Here is a 6,170-nt window from a genome sequence, read left to right as displayed (position 1 = left end):
GAACAATAGCAAGAAAGAAAAAAAAACCAGTTGTGTTCCTATTTGGGGGTTCATTACCCTTAACAACATCTTATCTGGTCATATGTGCATAGATTTTGAACTTTTCTGCTTATCCCAGATATATTAGTTATTACAAATTAGGGAAACCCTGTGACCTATGTTTCTTTGGACTTGGCTTACATCACTTAATAATTTTTTCCAAGTCTTTCCATTTTCTAACAAATTGGGCGATGCCATACTTTCTCTTGGGGGCATAGAATTTCATTGCTATAAATAGCACATTTTCTTGATCTATTTATCTGATGAGGGGCATCGGGGTTGGTCCTATATCTTAGCTATCTTAAACAATGTTGCAATAAATATAATTGTGATGGTAGTTTTAGTACTGTCTTGTTTGTGATCTTTTGGGTAAATGCCCAAAAGTGGGATTGCTGTGTCATAGGGGAGTTATATGTGAAGTCTTTTGAGGAACCTCCATACTACTTTCCAAAGTGGTTGAACAAGTTGACACTTCCACCAAGAGTGCAGTTCAGTTAACTTGTGGCCACATCCACTCCAGCATCAGTTGTTGTAAAAGTATAAAATGGTACAGGAATTTGCCTGCCATCCTTGCACATGGGCCATTCAAATCTTCTCTGTATGGTTTCAATGTTAGAGTACGTGATGCTGAATGGAACATAGAACATGTATTATATATAAAGTGTGATTGATTTTCTTAAACTAGATAATTCAACAAAAAGTAAGTTTAAAAGAATTTTCATGAAATTTTAGAGCCACGTACTTCTTACATGAGCACACATTTAAGAATAAAGTCAAGATTGACATGACAAAAACAAAATAATTCCAATTATTTGTTGTTCAAGAGATGTGTAGGAGGAGGAATTCAATTATTCTATACAAGGCTCCTGTCATAATGAACACTGCAGCAAGTGTTAAGTTTTGTTAAAAGTTTTAATGGTTTAAATATATTTAATTTTGGGAATTTGCTTATATATACTAAACCAAGGGCTGTTTGGCAGGTAATAAAACTTTTCGATAAAGTATTTAAGATTTATGGAAACAAACATATGCTACTATGTATGTATATTTCAGAGTTTATAGGAACATTACTAATGAGAAGTTGCCAAATCTTTGTGTAAAGGAGCAGAATAAAGAGTTAAGACTTTGTTAACTATACAGTTTCTGTTAAAACTATAGGGCTTCCTTATTTTATTTTATGTTTTTTAATTTTTTTTGGGTCCGGTCGTGGGGCCTGAACTATGGGCCTGGGCGCTCTCCGTCAGCTCTACAGCTCAAGGATAGTGCTCTACCACTTGAGCTACAGCACCACTTCCGGCTTTTTTCTTTTTGCTTATGTGGTGCTGAGGAATCGAACCCAGAGCCTCAAGCATGCAAGGCAAGCGCTCTACCACTGAGCTACCTTCCCAGCCCCTGGCTTCCTTATTTTATATGTTAGCGAGGAACAATTGATGATATAAGCCATATACAAATGATTAGATGAGCCATAAATAGTAATCTTAGTGGGTAACTTTAAAGATTACTCATAACCTAAAAACCACTTGTTGAATATCATAATCTTAGCCCATTTTAAAAGTACAGGGATATGAGAAAATAGTAAAATCTAATAGGTAATACCCTTCAAATACTGAAAACACTGATAATTATTTTAGTTTTTATTTTAATCATTAATATTTTGTTATTGGTTTTCCTTGTTTGTAGCATTGTTTTCCTTGTAATATAATACAACTTTTTGAAAGTCGTCATTAGGAGGTACATTGAGAAGGTTACTGGGATGGCCAAACCATTTTTTATAGGGCATGTGAATTTACAAAGAGGAAAATTAAGAACAAAATATTTATTTATAAATGATTAAGTAGAGTCTGAATCAGGAGTGTTGATAAATATCCACACCTAAAACCTTAGCCCTAGGCTGAAGCAGTGGTATTACAGAGGTGAGGCCACAAAAGTGAGAGATTGTGTTTTGTTTTGTTTTATATTTTGATTTTTCTGGTCATGGGGCTTGAACTCTGGGTCCTAGGTGCTCTTCCTCAGCTCCAGGCTAGCGCTACCACTTGAGCCACAACACACTTCCATCTTTTTCTGCTTATGTTATGCTGAGGAATCAAACCCAGTGCATGCAAGGCAGGCACTCTACCACTGAGCCACCTTCCCAAAACCTGAGAGACTGTGTTTTAAAAAATCATCTAAACAATAATTGCTTTCTTCTTTGGGTTATATAATTAAATATATTAATATCTTTTTATGTCTTTGTGAATTGTCATACTACTAACTTCAGCCCCTTTATCCTTTTCAAAGTGATGAAATATTTCTGAGAGTTTGCTTCTTTGAAGATTATTTTTGCAATTATAATTTCTTCTGAATCATTTTTATTTTTATTGGGTTATCATACATCAAATACCTCCAAATGTACATGTAGAGTCTAAAGATAGCAGTATGAATATTCTCATACAGCTCTTTTATATCTGTTATGCACTTTCAGTATTGTGATATTTCTCTTTCTCTTTCAGTCTCTTATTTCCTCTCTTTTTCTTTCATGCTCCATGTCTGGTACTTAGAATTTCTGCTGGTCTACTATTACCCTTCAGAATCCACTGGTGTTTTGGAAACATGATAGGGACCATCAGTTACCCTTGCATTCTTTAAGAGTTATTACAGTGACGTGATATTATTCTTTCTTATTCTAAATGGCAAAACAACAGATCTAGGAATTCCTTTTCACTTTTACTACTATTACAAATTTTATCTAATAGAAATCATTGAGATGTTAGGATACTTTTAACCTCTGACCTAAAAGTTCTTTTTCTTTTACAAACAAACTTTTTCTTCTTTTATCAGTGAATACATATAATGAAAACAATGCTAACCTATGGAAAGTAGACCGAAGATATTCAGGGATGAAAAACAAGGTTAATGGGGGAAGTGAGTACAAAAGATGGCTATCATACAACAAATATCCTCAGAGCAGTTTATCATGTACACTTTGTGAGAATGGTAATATGCTGGGAACTATACATTAAATCACTGAACAACTGATATATATGCACATATATTTATATATGTATATTTATTTGTATATGAATATATGTGTGTATATGCCCTTATATATCTAGACATGCATGTTACTATACACAAAAATACACACATACATATACACATGTATACATGCACACATAGAGAAGGACACATAGCTACAGACTACACAAGTTTCATTAGTTGTTGAATATGCCTTAGACAGAATGCTTGGAACTAAATATGTTGAAGAAGTATTTATCTCTAAAACTTCATTTACCACTCCTCTTATTTCTTAAAACGGTTTTGACAGATTCGATTTGCAAAATGCAGTACAAGTGATAGCAAGTCACTCAGAAATCTCAGTAAGAAAACCTCATGTGGCATCTCCCTGCTCCCCAGGGAATGCTTGTTCTTGTAGACACTCTCAACAAGCAAAGTAGCAAGAAAATACCCTGGTACAGAATAAAGTTATAAGGCTTTAAATGACATTCTTCCTTGAGCTCTTTTCCAACAGCCAGCATCAATTCCCAAGCAAAAGTGTGAGTCCTCAGAAGATGGGAGCTCAGCTCAACATTTCACCAACCCATTTGAAAATTCCTATGTGAGGAATACTTACTGAGGTCTTACTGTTTTCCTAGCTAAGAAAATAAGAAAAAAAGAAAAAAAGAAAGTATTTTAATGCATTAAAATTTGAGAATAATTTGTAACCTGTCAATAAATGTGTAGAACACAATTATAACAAAATGAAAAAAGGTGATGTGCATATGATTTATATACTCTTGGACGTGGCGAGTGATTTTAGGTGTATCTACACAAGTAGAATCAGCATAAATCAAGCCAGCATTTCTTCATTTAAGATACAAGGAAAGGATACAGGTTGACCCATTGTAACAATGAGATGTACAAGACACTCTATCAGATGCGGGGGGGTGGAGAGAAGGGTTGGGGGATGTGGAGGGAAGGGATGGTATGGGAAAAAACAAGGAGAGGATAAAAATGCTCAGTAAGAAATGTACTCATTACCTTATTTATGTAACTGTAAACCCTGTGCACAGGACATTTACAAAAAAATATATATTAAAAAGATACAAGGAAAATTTCTGTACGTATAGGAAGTTGTATTTGTCACACAACATCACTAAGTTATTGGTTTTAGGACCACAGTCATATTAAAATTTTTGATGCTCAAATTCTGTACATGAACACAGTATATTATTTACATTAGAATCTGCCCTCAACATAGTGCAGTGTAATTGGTATGAAAATTTTTACTACATTCTATGTTTGTAAGGAAAAATAAAATCATATGCACTATCAATTCATACATTTTTTCAGATAATTTTTTATTGTGAAAATATTGTAAACAGTGGGTCCAATTACATGTGCAAGGAAATGACTATATTTCTCATCAAGCTTTTTTGCCTCCTCCTTTGTTTCCCCTTCCCATCCCTTCCCATCCCCCCACTCCCCCTCCCCTTTAATCCCCTCCTAACCAAAGTTGTAAAGTTCGTTTTTCGAGGTAAATCTTGTACATCTCATTGCTGCAATGGGTTCACGTTTATTTTTTCCCTTCCCCTCCACAAATTATATCAACATAAAATACAGTGAAAGCAGGGGTTATACCTTGTGGAAGGGACATAAAAAGCAAGAAATAAATCATCTTATAAATTTGTTAGAAACAATCATAAAAAAGAAAACATTTGAATCCTTACTTTGGGGTACATTTCTCCAAACATCAAATTATCTGAATGTTTCCGCTTGTCTCAGACATATACTAGAGATTGCAAGTAAGGGAAACCAAGGGAACTATGTTTCTTTGGGCTTGGATTACTTCACCTAATATACTTTTTCCAATTCTTTCTGTTTTCTAACAAATGTGGCAATGTCATTCTTTCTGATGGAAGCATAGAATTCCATTGGGTATATAGACCACATTTTCTTGATCCATTCATTTACTGAGGGGCATCTTGTTTGATTAAATATCTTAGCTATGGTAAATAATACTGCAATAAACATGGTTATGATGGTAGCTTTAGTATGGTTTTGTTTGTGATCACTTGGGTAAATGCCCAAAAGTCTGATGGCTGGGTCATTGGAGAGCTCTATGTAAAGTCTTTGAGAAACCTCCATACTAATTTCCAAAGTGGCTGAACAAGTTTACACTCCCACCAACAATGCAGTAAGTTTCCCTTCTGTCCTCATCCCTTCCAGCATTTGTTGTTATTAGAGATCTTGATTATAGCCATTGTATCTGGGGTGAGGAAGTATCACGATGTGGTTTTGATTTGCATTTCTTTTCTGGCTAAGGAGGTTGAGCGTTTCTTCATGTTTCTACTGGCCATCCTTCTTTCCTATTCACAGAAGTTCCTCTTTAAGTCTTTAGTCCACTGATTTATTGGGAAGTTGTTTCTTTGAGGATTTGTTGTTGTGGGAATTAATTTTTTTGAGATCCAGGTATACTTTAGAAATGAGGCCCTTGTTCTTTGTATGGCTAGTGAAAATCTCCCAATCCATGGGCTTCCTATTGATCTTACTAGGTATGTGTTTGACATGCAGAAGTTATGCAATTTAATGCAATCCCATTTGTCCATCCTTTCTTTGTTTTGTTCTGTTTCTGGGTCTCTTTAAAGAAAATATTGGTCTGTGCAAAGGAGACCTAGGGTTTCTCTTACTCCATCCTTTAAAGTTTTCAGAGTGTCTGCTTTGACCCCGAGGTATTTGATCAATTTGGAGATGATTCTGGTGCAGGGTGATATATAAGGATCTAGATTTCGTTTTCTACAAGTAATTTACCAATTTTGCAAGCACCATTTACTGAAGAGGCTGTCTTTCTTCCATTATGGTTTTTAGTTTCTTCATTGAAGATTACAGTGTTATAGTCTGTGGATTCATTGCTGAATTTTCAATTCTATTCCATTGGTCCTGAGGACTGTTCTTGTTCCCGAAACAAGCTGTTTTGAATATTATATCTTTGTAGTAGAGTTTGAAATTTAGTATTGATATTCTTCCTGCACTGTTCTTTCTGTTAAGGATTGTTTTTGCTATTTGGGTCCTTTAATTATTCCGTATGAATTTTTGCATTGCGTCTTCTATTTCCTTGAAGCATCTGGTAGGAATATCGATAGGTATTGCACTGA

At 34.8% G+C, this 6,170-nt stretch overlaps 1 non-coding gene across 1 annotated transcript; it reads right to left on the bottom strand.

The window, feature by feature from the left end:
- Positions 1-572: 572 nt before the first annotated feature.
- On the bottom strand, positions 573-679 carry LOC122099431. The gene has a single exon (XR_006145917.1). It is a non-coding gene; the product is annotated as a U6 spliceosomal RNA (small nuclear RNA).
- Between the last annotated feature and the right edge of the window lie 5,491 nt (positions 680-6,170).

The sequence above is a fragment of the Dipodomys spectabilis genome, unplaced genomic scaffold (genome assembly GCF_019054845.1).
Source record: "Dipodomys spectabilis isolate Male_0828 unplaced genomic scaffold, ASM1905484v1 ptg000513l, whole genome shotgun sequence".
Classification (NCBI taxonomy): Eukaryota; Metazoa; Chordata; class Mammalia; order Rodentia; family Heteromyidae; genus Dipodomys; species Dipodomys spectabilis.
Note: the sequence above shows the minus strand (reverse complement) of the source record. Positions and strands in the feature narration are given on the sequence as shown.